The sequence below is a fragment of the Rattus norvegicus genome (genome assembly GCF_036323735.1).
Source record: "Rattus norvegicus strain BN/NHsdMcwi chromosome Y unlocalized genomic scaffold, GRCr8 chrY_unlocalized_46, whole genome shotgun sequence".
Classification (NCBI taxonomy): Eukaryota; Metazoa; Chordata; class Mammalia; order Rodentia; family Muridae; genus Rattus; species Rattus norvegicus.
Window position 1 is genome coordinate 7,179 of NW_026947407.1, and position 12,822 is coordinate 20,000.

General features: G+C 38.2%; 1 long non-coding RNA gene across 2 annotated transcripts in view; it reads left to right on the plus strand.

The window, feature by feature from the left end:
- The first annotated feature begins 782 nt into the window (after positions 1-782).
- LOC134484753 (uncharacterized) overlaps positions 783-12,822 on the plus strand; it is a 37,878-nt gene continuing 25,838 nt past the window's right edge. The window contains exon 1 of one of the 2 annotated variants that reach the window (XR_010062502.1): positions 783-960. This is a non-coding gene — a long non-coding RNA (uncharacterized LOC134484753). Of the gene's footprint in view, positions 961-2,029; positions 3,193-12,822 lie in introns of those variants that run through there. The other variant, XR_010062501.1, reaches the window with a different exon arrangement.

Here is a 12,822-nt window from a genome sequence, read left to right on the forward strand (position 1 = left end):
GCTTCCTGATAGGATTTAATAAGGTTTGCCAATCACAGATGTGCATTCTGATCATTTAAAGCAGATATAACATTTTTATACAGATGTTTAGATTTCTGTTTCTAAAAGATTCTTACAAGTCTCCTTTTAAGGATAAATAATACAATACTTTACCATTTCTCTGTGAATTCAAATTGCTTACTTATGAAGTTACGTTGACCTTGGGAGCAATTTGTTTTCTTTAGGTGTACTATATAATGTTTGTTCTAATACAGTACTGGGTATCACTTTTTTCATCACTAAGCAAGAGAAGAAAACTAGAATATGATCACATTTGTAATACAATATTCAATAAATTAAAGGTCTATAGGGAAAATACTGCCCGTTGCGAAACAGAGAAAACCTAGAAAATTGAACTGTATGTCACAGGAATAATCCTGGGAGTATAAATATTATCTAGAAGAATCACCTCCACTCCATCTTCCTAAATCTTTTCTACCCGTGACGTGCCCCAGACTAACTTTCACCATTCAGAGCATTTAACCACTAATGAAGAAAAGAGAAGTATCTAACTTTATAGAGAGATGGAGTACGTAAATGTTTCCACTGTGACACAAGAGACTCTCCTGGAAAAGGCACTCTTGAAACTGGTCAATGTAAGGAAAGCTGTTCAGCATGTAGGCCATGGGCGTTCTAAGAGACATTATCATTAGGCCCTCTCTGAAAAATCTCTTGTAACCTAGAGAGCCCTAGCTCCTTTTGTGAGGTCACAAGTGTTGTCCTGATAGCATCTGCCTCTCAGATATTTCTTCAGTACACCTAGAGCTTACTAATTGGCCTTTAATTCAGAATAAACAGACATTTTTGAAGGGAGAACAAAGAGGATGAAGAAATCAGAGATGTGCAAAGAAAGCTTCCCTTCTGTTTTGGTATCAAAAAGGAAGAATTACCTGGTCCATTTGAGAGCTCAGTGAGTCCGGGGTAGGTGTTTAGTGGGTTTCCTGAAGAGACAGCCTTCATCTCAGCTTTCCACATATGGGAATGAGGACATGGGAGCCTCTCAAAATCATCTGGACTTACCTGTTCTTATGGTTCCTGGAAGTCAGAGAGTTTATATCATTCATTTCTTTATTCCAAAAGCCAAGGGATGGAAAGGGCACAGTTGTTTTCCTGAGAGTGCATGGCCTTTATTCTTTTTGACAAGAAGAAAAGGGACTTAAAGAACACGGGAAGGACAAGTTTTGTAACCCTAGCTCTGTGTAAACTCCTCCATGCTTTAGATTCCTATAGTGCAGTTTGTGCCTGACCCTGATATCTGGGATAGAGAAGAGCTTCTATTTGAAACATCATCATCTCAGTCCTTCAACTATTATTTCTATGACTGTCATTACCTGATAGTGACTCATTAGATTTCTGAGTCAATAGCTGTAACTAGCTGGTAGTTTTCTCTTCTTTTATTTCTTATATCTTTTATTTTTTACAAATTTTATTTCTTTTTTTTAAAATGTATATTTATATATTTATATTTAAAATACTGTTTCCTTTTAGAATTTCCTCCCGTAAGATCCCTAACAGGTCCCTCTCCACTTCTTCTATAAACCATCCCATTACTGTCCCTTCACATTCCCTTTAAATGCATGTCAAACCAAGGGAGGACCAAGGGCTTAACCTTCCTTTGGTGCCCAACAAGGCTATCCTCTACTACAAATGCAGTTGGAGCCTTAGGTCTTTCCATTTTCCACCTTTGAATATTGGTCTCGAACCAGAAAGATCTGGTTCATTGGCATTTTTGTTCTTATGGGTTGAAACCCTTTTCAGCTCTTATTATCCTTTCTCAGAATCTACCAACTGAACTCCATTTCCAGTTTACTGGTTTGCCATTGACATTCACTTTTGTATTTGACATGCTCTAGCTTTGTCTCTTAGGAAATATCTATATCTGTTTCCTGGCAGAATGCATTTCTTAGCTTCATCAATGTTATCCAGTTTTGGTGGTTGAATATATATATATATATATATATATATATATATATATATATACATACTTTAGGTGCTTCCTACACCTATTAGGTTAGGTGGAATGATTACATGGATTCTGCACAACTAGGTCAAGAATGTAGAGTTTGCAAATGAGTATATCAAAGAGACTCCCTCCTGTACTTATGAAGGTATTGAGTTGAGGTTTCACTGTTCCTCAAGTCTTTCTTCCCCCTGCCCATGCTCCTGTTTCTTATATATGACATTAAGGAAGAATCATGGCAACACATCTAAAACCTTCAAGTCTGGCCATGGGAACACAGGAAGTAGATAGTGTAGTACAGATATCAAATGTGAATAGAGAAACGAATTGTATACTCCATGTGGTCCTTTGCTTTATTGATGTTGGTAATTTTTGAATAACATAAGGATTTGGGAATTTATAATTGAAGTAGGTACACCATATTTACACTGTTATTCTCAGTCTATAGATGGGCCCACTTTGTTTCCAAAATCATAGCAGAGAATGGAATTTGAAAACAGAATTTTTGAGTACATATTCAGGAATATTTATAATGTCCCCTATGAAGGAATGTACAATAGGAAAGTGAAATACAATATTCATTCAACGAAAGTTGTGTAGGTAAAGTACTGGCCTTTATAAAATTAAGAAAACCTAGAAAATTGAACTGTATGTAACAGGAATTGACCTGGGAATAAAAATATTATCCAGAAGAATCTCCTCCACTCCAAGTTCCTAAAAAATTTCTATCCATGCCATGCCCCTGACTCATTTTCTCCATTCAGAAGTCACTAGCTTTAGAGAGATGGAGAACGAAAGTTTCCACTGTGTCACAGGAGACATACCTAAATTGGCACCCTCAAAACTGGTTAATGTAAGGAAAGCTGTTTAGAGTCAGGCCATGGCAGTTCTCAGTGACAATATCATTAGGCTTTCCCTGAAAAATCTCTTGTATCCTTGAGAGCACTAGCTTCTTCTGTGATGTAATAAGTGTTGTCCTGACTGCAAATGCCTCTCAGATATTACTTCAGTACCTATAGGTTTTACTAATTGGCCTCAAATTCAGGGGAAACAGTCATTAGGGAGGGAGAACAAAGACGATGAAGAAATCAGAGATGGGGAGAACGAAGCTGGTCTTCTGTCTTGGTATAAAAGAAGGAAGAAATACATCATCCCTGAGAAATCTCACTGAAGCCTTGGTAGGAGTGGAATATGTAAGTTGAAGAGATAGAATTGATCTGATCCTTCCACACATGGGATCAGGAGCTGGGAGCCTCTCAGAAGAATCTGGACTTCCCTGCTTCTAATGGTTCCTGGAAGTCAGAGAGTTTATATCATTAATTTCTTTCTCCCAAAAGCCAGGTGTTTGGAAGGACACTGTTCTTTTCCTTAGAGCTCATGGATTTTTGTTCTTATTGCCCAGAAGAAAATGGTCCTAAGGAAGAAGTGAAAAATAAGTATACTTTCCTCACCTCAGAGTAAACTCCTCAATTATTTGGATACTTATAGAGCAGTAAGTGTCTGATACTGGTATTTGGGAGAGAGAAGTGCTCCAAATTTGATCTTCATCATCTCAATCTTTCCACTAGTATTATTCTGACTATAAATCCCTGACAGGAACCCTTTGGATTACTGACTCAATAGGTCTGATTAGCTGCTAATTATCTTTTGTTTTTTTTTTCCTTTTTTTTTTTAGCAAATTTTATACCTTTTTTTTTTTGGTTCTTTTTTTCGGAGCTGGGGACCGAACCCAGGGCCTTGCGCTTCCTAGGTAAGTGCTCTACCACTGAGCTAAATCCCCAGCCCCGTATATACCTTTTTTAATTGGATATTTCTATATTTACATTTCAAATGTTATTTCCTTTCCCAGTTTCCTGTCCTTAATATTCCTAGCTGGTCCCCTTATCCTTATCTATAACCTTTACTGTGCTCTGACATTCCCTTTAACTAGGGAGAACCAAGGGCTTCTCCTTCCATTGATGATCAACATTGCCATACTATGCCACATATGCAATTGGAGCCACAGGTCTGTACATAAACAGTCATGGAATATTGGTTTAATACCAGAAAGCCCTGGTTAATTGAACTTGTTGTTCTTATGGGGGTTGAAAGCCCATTCAGCTCTTGTAATCCTTTCTCAACATCTACAAACAAGGGGTCTGTATTCAGTTCTCTGGTTTGCCACTTGCAATCTCTTCTGTATTTGACATGCTCTAGCTGTGTCTCTCATGAAAGATCTAAAACCATTTATTGGCAGAATGCAATTTTATCTTCATCAATCTTATCTAGTTTTTGTGCCTGATATATATATATATATATATATATATATATATATGTATGTATATATATATACATACATATATATATGAATACATACATACATATATATATAAGTGAATACATACACACACATATATACATATATATACATATATACATATATACATTTATATACATACATACATATATATATATATATATATATATATATATATATATATATATATACAATTTTGGTGGATCCTACAACTAGGAATTTTGGTTTAATATTTGGATGGATTCTGCATAACAAGGTGAAGACTATAGGATCCACAAGTGACAATTGCAAATAGACTCCCTCCTGTTTTTTATAACCTATTGAATTTGAGGTTTCATTGGACCACAAGCCATTCCTATCACTGCCCATCACTCAGAAACTGATGTGTGGCCTGAAGAAAGAATCATGGTAAAACATCCAAAACCCTCAAGCCTATCCCTGGGAACACAAGAAGGTAGATATTAGAGGACTGATATCTAATAGAACTTCAGAACCACATTCTATACTCCATGTTGTCCTTTGCTTTACTGATGTCTTGTAATTAATGGATAAAATATGGATTTGGGAGTTGATCATTAGAAGTAGGTACACAATATTTCCACTCTTATATTCACTCTATAGCTGAGCCACGTTTGATACCAAATTCATTGCAAAAAATGGAATTTGAAAAATGAAATTTTGAGTACACATGCAGGAACATATATAATGTCCCCTGTAAATGAATTTACAATCAGAAAATATAAAACAATATTCACTCAATTAAAGTTCTGTAGGGAAAATACTGGCACCAGCAAAACAGGGAAAACCTAGGGAATTGAAATTTATGTCACAGGATTTGACCAGAGAATAAAATTAATCTCCAGAAGAATATCTTTCCTTCTGTGTTCCTAGATCTTTTCTACCCATGACAAGCCCCTGACTAACTTTCTTCATTCAGAGCATGTAATCACTAATAAAGCAGAGAGAAGGCTCTAGCTGTACAGAGATGTAGCATGTAAATGTTTCTACTGTGTCACAGGAGACACTACTGGAAAGTGCACAACCAAATCTGGTCAATGCAAGGAAGCTCTTGAGCAGGTAGGCTATGGCAGTTCCATCATCATTAGGCCCTCCTTGAAAATTCTATTGTGTCCTGGAGAGCCGTAGCTTCTTCTGTGATATCACAAGTTTTGTTTTGACAGCAACTACCTCCTTCCATATGTCTATGGTTTAGTAATTGGCATCTAATTCAGAGTAAAGAGCGATTTGGAAGAGAGAACAAATAGGAAGAAGGGATCAGAGATGGGGATGAGGAAGCTGGCCTCTTGTCTTGGTATAAAAGTAAAGAAGAAATAAGTGGTTTTTGGAAAACACCCTGAGCAGATGGCTTTAGTTCTTTTGTTCTTCTATGGGTTAACCGAGCTCTTGGAGAAGTTGGTGAACATCCTAAAGACCTTTTGGCAGATGGTAAAGTTTCTAGATACCCCTTTTTGTATTTCAATGATCCTAGGGATTGTATGACTAAAGGTAATTGTTTTCTAGGACGAGTGCTAGAGCAAGATAGATTTTTAGGTGCTTTAAAAGACATGGAATTTTTCTGATATACTTGGACTAATGGCACAAGGTCTAAATGATTTTTTTTCGATGTGGACTTTCCCTCAGACCTTTGGTAATATAAAAAAAAAAGGTTTTATATGTTTGAAGTCTAATTTGCACAATGACAAACCACTTTGAGCATGGAGAACACTTTCTGGAGCCCTAGAGAGGGGTGAAGAAATTCTCTTAAACCCTAGGGTAGACAGTGAACATGCCTTTTTTGTAGAAGGAGGAGTTACTTGAGCATCTTGGGACAATATGGAATGTCCAGCAAGTCCTTTCAAGGAATGGCATCTTTGCAAACTTCCTTCATATTTTTTGGAAATTCCATGGCCCTTTGGACAGATGGAGAAGGTTAGGACTCACCTGAGGAGAAGATGTAGCTTTTGCTTTCTCTTTGGCTGCAGAAGATGGCACAAGATCCCTTTTGGCAGAAGGGGGATATTTGAAACTATCTTCTTTAGAGGAAATTTCTCAAGACTACATCAGAAGGATCAAATCTTAACCTTTTTTTTTATAGAAACTGGATGCCTGTGGTCCCCTTTGGTAGAGGGAGAATGTCGCCTCTTTATCCCCAGAGTGGACATGTTAAATAAATCTACTTAGGTATATGGGGATAGTTCTAAAACATGCTGTTCAGATGCAGTAGATCCTAAGACATCCTTCTCAGATGAGGAAGGTCTTAATGTACCGTGTATACGTGTAGAATCCTTACTGTGATATCAGAATGGAGGGTATGTATTAGAGCTACCTCTGAAAATGTGACCTCACCCTGAGCATCATAGACATATTCTAGATATTGTTTTGTAACTGTGGAAGTTCCAAGAGAAATTTCTTCTGCTGGAGAAGTGGAAACCGACTTTCCTATAGAAGTGTCAGGTTCCCTAGCCTGCTTGAGAGGCAAAACAGGCTCTAAAGCCCCTTCAGAAGATGAGGTAAAATCCAGAGCTTTTGAGGTATTTGGCAGATGTTCTGGGTCTGCTTGTGGGTATAAAGAAGGAATGGCAATCTTTTCTGAATATTTGGAAGAGTGTGTAGCATCTTCTGTAGTTGGGGAAGATGGCTGATTTTGAGGAGATAAGGAAGTTCCTATAGCCTACTGTGGAATTTGTGGAGGTCGTATTCATTCTTTTACACTAATGGAATACAAGGAATCCCTTTCCTCAGTTGTCGAGGATGCTACAGACTCTGGTGTTCGCATTTCATGGTTCACATATGGTTGGATCCGTAACCTTCTCTACAGATGGAATCTGTCCTAGAATATCTTTTGTATATGTGTCACATCCACAAGACATTTCTAAAGATGTGGCTATGGGTAGACCTCCTTTTGTAGAAGTTTCTTGTCCCACAGTCTCTTTATGAGATAGAGTAATACTCAGAGAATACTGCTCAGTTTTGGGAAGTTCTAGCATCTCTGATGTATATGTGGAAAATTTTGGAGCCTCTGCTTTCAGTACAGAACGACTTAGAGTCCCCTGAGGAGGTAGGGGATATTTTATCTTCTCTGCACATTGTATAAATATGGAGTCTGCATGGCTCATTGACTGTGTGTTTTGATAAACTTGGCTTTTGTGGGCCTAATGGGATGTCAGGAGGGTCCCTTCAGTGGTAGAGGATATTTGAATAATTCTCTATTATATAGGGACATTTGAAGTACTGGGGGATATGGTGAGGCTGCTAGAACATATTTTTTATGTGCAGAAGGCACAGGAGTTCCATCGGTGGATTCAGAAATTTCTACCACATCTTGCGTGGGTGTGGAACTCTCAAGAGCCCCTTCTGAAACTGTCAATGGTCCTTGATCTAATGGTGTACATGCAGAAAATTTTGTCTCTTCTTGGGCTGGTATGTGTGTTATGAGGTTCACTTGGGTATTTGTAACTGTATTTTGTACGCCTTGGATCATAAGTGATGATTTAAGCGCATTTTTAATAGTGGAGGACTTTGAATGTCCTCTTGGCTTAACAGGGTAGTTCTGCAATCCGCTTTGTCGGCAGAATCAGGTTTCAAACTCATTTTACCCGAAGCAGATTTCATAAGCACGTTGGTGGAGATAGGGCACATCTTTGACTGTCTTTGTGAATGGACAGAGCTCTCTGCCCTGCTTTGGCAGCTGGCAAAGGTATTAAAGTCTCTTCTGGAGAAGGGGCAGGACTTATTCCACTTGTGGAATATGAGAAATCACTGAGATTACCTTTAAGAGAAGAAGATTTCCAGCCCCTTTTTTTTTTTTTCTGATTGGGCCTGTTGTACCTCCCCTTAACCAGAGGCGTCTTCTCCAACAAAATTTGGAGGAGAACTGGAAAGACTGAGGACCTGTAAGATAGGGAGTGAACATTTGAAATCCTTTGGAAAGTCTGTGGGACAAGAGCTGAACACCCAGAAGAGTGTGCAATACTGAGACCTCAGCGAGGAGACCCTGCTACTTCTTCCCACATGTGCTCAGATCCCTAGCCCAAGAGGAAACTGCATAGTGCCACTGGAGACATGAATATAGGAGCAGTCAATCTGCAGGAGCCCTGCAGTCCAAACTGCAGCTGAATCTGAACTTGTCCAAACAGTATTCTACACCCAAATGTCATGAGGGGTGGGGAAGTATTACACTGTCAGAGGGGCAGAAACCCATGAGAACTCTGCTCAAATTCCTGACTCAAGAAAAAAACACCTAGCTCCATCTGGGCCTCCTGTGCATAGGAACCTAGGAGCAGTAGGGTCAAGACACTTCTGGTTGCAGCCCTTATGGAAAGCTGAAAGTCAGCCCAACAAGTGAGTTCAGGCCTAAGAGAAGAGGTGATTCCAACTTTTCTGCTTGAAGCGAGCTCACTGGTTGACTCAGGACATGCAAAGGCAGAACTCCTCTGGGATCAGGCATTTCCAGTTTCTAGCTGGCTCCTGAACCTTGCTGATTCCAGCACAAAGCTCCCTTCTCCTAGAAACTGTGGGAGAGAGAGCTGATCACCCAGGAGTGTGGGCAATACTGAGCATACAATGCACACAGACTACCACTTCTGCCCACAATTGCCCACATCTCTGGCCCAAGACAAAATTGCGTAGTGACTCTGGAATAGAGGAGGAGTAAATCTACTGGAGCACCATGTTCCAGACTGTGCCTGGATCGGAACTGATCTTGTCAAACAGCTCCCTGTACCCAAATCATGATGGTGGGGTAACTAGAGCCTCAGAGAAGCAGACACTCCTGGGAAATCAGAGGAGACTACTCTCTGCCCAGATTCCTGACTCAAAAGGAAAACACCTTGTACCATCTGTGCCCCCTCCCCCCACAGAGGGACCTAGGAGAAGTATGGGAAGTTCCTTCTGGTTCCCGCCCACAGGGACAGCTGAAAGTAAGTAGACAGGAGCAACTACATGCCTGAGAGCAGAATACTCTGTTCCCTTAACTGGGTAAAAGAAAACAGGAAAACAGGTCTACAGCAGCCCTGACACACGAGCCTACAAGACGGTCAAGCCACTGTCAGAAAGAGCAAGACAAGCTAATTCCAGAGACCACCTGATGGCCACAAGAAAGCACAGGAACACAAACAACAGAAACCAAGACTACTTGGGCTCAACAGAACCCAATTCTCCCATCAAAACAAACACTGGATATCTAAACACACCAGAAAAGGAAGATCTAAATTTAATTTCACATTTATCATGACGATGGAGGATGTTAAGAATAATAACTCCCTTAAGAAAATGCAGGACAATAGAAAAAACTGAAGTAAACAAATATAATGCAAGAAAGAGGGAACACAAAACTACCTTAAAGAACTACTTGAAAAACAGCATAACAGGAGAAGGAAATAAACAAAACCACCCAGGAGTTAAAAATGGAAATAGAAACAATAAAGTAAGCACAAGGAAGATAATCCTGGAAATGGAAAACCTAGGACAGAGACCAGGAGTCATAGAAGTGAGAATCACCAACAGGATAAAAGACATAGAAGACATAATCTAAGGAGCAGAAGAATCACACAACTGTCAAACATAATGTAAAACAGAAAAGACCTAGCTCAAAACATAAAGGATATCCAGGACACAATGAGAAGATCAAACCTAGTCTTAACAGGTATAGAAGAAAGTGAAGACTGTCAACATCAAGGGACAGTAATATCTTCAACAAAATTATAGAGTAAAACTTCCCTAATCTAAAGAAAGAGATGCCCATAAACATACACAAAGCCTACAGAACTCCAAATAGATTGGACCAGAAAAGGATATCCTCCCATCACATAATAGTCAAAACACCAAATGCACAAAACAAATAAAAATGTTAAAAACTGTAAGGAAAAAGGTCAAGTAATATATAAAGACAAAGCTATCATAATTAAATCAGAATTCTTTCCAGATACTATGAAAGTCAGAAGATCATAGACAGATGTCATACAGACACTAAGAGAGTAAAAACACCATCCCAGGGTACTGTATCCATCAAAACTCTCAATTAACAAAGACGGAGAATCCAAGATATCCCATGACAAAACGAAATTTACACAATACCTTTCTACATATCTAGTCTTACAAAGGACACTAACTGGCAAGACCGAACACAAGGATTCAAATAAAACCATAGATAAAGCAAGAAATTAATCTTTTCACAACAACACATAGAGAAGAGAAGCACAAAAACATAAACTAACCTCCAATTATGAAAATAACAGAATGTGACCATCACTATTCCTTAATATCTCCAACATCAATAGACTCATTCCTCACTAAAAATACACAGATTGACACACAATATGTAATGAGGACCCAGCATTTTGCACTACAGGAAACACACTTCAGAGACAAAGACAGACACTACCTCAGAGTAAAAGGCTGGAAAACAATTTTCCAAGCAAATGGTCTGAAGAATATATAAAATCGACTTTCAACCAAAAGTCATCAAAAAGCATAAGGAAGGACACTTCATATTCGTCAAGGGAAAAATCCACCAAGATGAACTCAAAATCATACATGTCTATGCTCCAATTACAAGGGCTCCTACATACACATAAGAAACCTTACTAAAGATCAAAGCACATATTGCACCGCAAAAAAATAATAGTATAAGATTACAACACCCCATTCTCATCACTGGACAGATCACAGAATCAGAAATTAAACAGAGATATAGACAGACTAGCAGAAGGTATAAACCAAATGGACTTAACAGATATTTACAGAACATTCTATCCTAAAACAGAAAGATAAACCTTCTTCTCACAGCCTCCTGGCACTTTCTCCAACATTAATCATATAATCAGTCAAAAAGCAGGCCTCAAAGCATACAGAAAGATAGAAATAATCCAACGCATCCTATCAGACCACCATGGGCTAAGGCTGTTCTTCAATAAAAATTAGGAAAGAACGCCCACATATACATGGAAGTTGAACAATTTTTTTACTCAATGATAACTTGGTCAAGGAAGAAATAAAGGAAGAAATTAAAGACTTCTTAGAATTCACTGAAAATGAAGGTACAACACACCCAAACTCTTGGAACACAATGAAAGCTGTGCTAAGAGGAAAACTCATAGCTCTGAGTGCCTGCAGAAAGAAACAGGAGAGAGCATACATCAGCAGCTTGACAGCACACCTAAAAGCTCTAGAACAAAAAGAAGCAAATACATGCAGGAGTAATAGAAGGCAGAAAATAATCAAACTCAGGGCTGTAATCAACCAAGTAGAAAAAAAGGGACCATACAAAGAATCAACAGAACCAATACCCGATTCTCTGAAAAAATCAACAGGATATATTAACCCATAGCTAGACTAAGCAGAGGATACAGAGAGTGTGTCCAAATTAACAAAATCAAATATTAAAAAGGGAGACAGAACAGCAGAATCAGAGGAAATTAAAAAAATTACTGTACTACAAAAGCCTAGGTTCAAAAAACTTGAAAATCTGGAAAAAAAAAAGACAATTTTCCAGACAAATACAAGATACCAAACCTAAATCAGGAAAAGATAAACCATTTAAACAACCCATAACTCCCAAAGGAATACAAGCAATCATCAAAACTCTCCCACCCAAAAAGAGTCCAGGATCAGATGGGTTTAGTGCAGAAATCCATCAAAAATTCATTGAAAAATTCATAACAATACTGTCCAAACTATTCCATAAAATTGAAACAGATGGAGTACTACTAAACTGCTTTCATGAAGTCACAATTTCTCTTATAACTAAAACAAAGAAAGACTCAACAAAGAAAGATAACTCAGACCAATTTATCTTATCAATATCAACACAAAAATACTCAATAAAATTCTGGCAAACATATTCATACAACACATTAAACAATCATCTACTATGTTTAAGTAGGATTCATCCCAGGCTTGCAGGGATACTTTAATATACAGAAAATAAACAACATAATTCACTATATAAACTCCAAGATAAAAACCACATGATCCTTTCATTAGATGCTGAGAAAGATTTTGACAAAATTCAACATCACTTCATGAAAAAAGTCCTGGAAATCACAGGAATTTAAGGCCCACACCTAAACATATACAGCAAATCCGTAACTAACATTAAACTAAGTGGAGAGAAACTTAAAGCAATCACACTGAAATCAGGGACTGAACAAGGGTGCCCACTCTCTCACAACTTATTCAATATAGTTCTAGACATCTTAGTCAGAGCAAGCAGACACTGAAGGAGGTCAAAGGGATATAGATTGGAAAAGAAGAAGTTAAAATAGCACTGTTTGTAGTTGATATGATTGTATACTTAGTGACCTCAAACATTCCACAAGAGAATTACTAAGCCTGATAAACATTTCAGCAAAGTGGCTGAGTATAAAAATAACTGCACAAAGCTAAACAAGCAGAGAAAGAAAGTAGGGATATGACACCGTTCACAATAGCCCCAAATAATATAAAATGTCTTGGGGTGACATTATCCAAGTAAGTAAAAAATATGAGCATATGAGCAGAACCTCAAGTCTCTGAAGAAAGTGAAGGA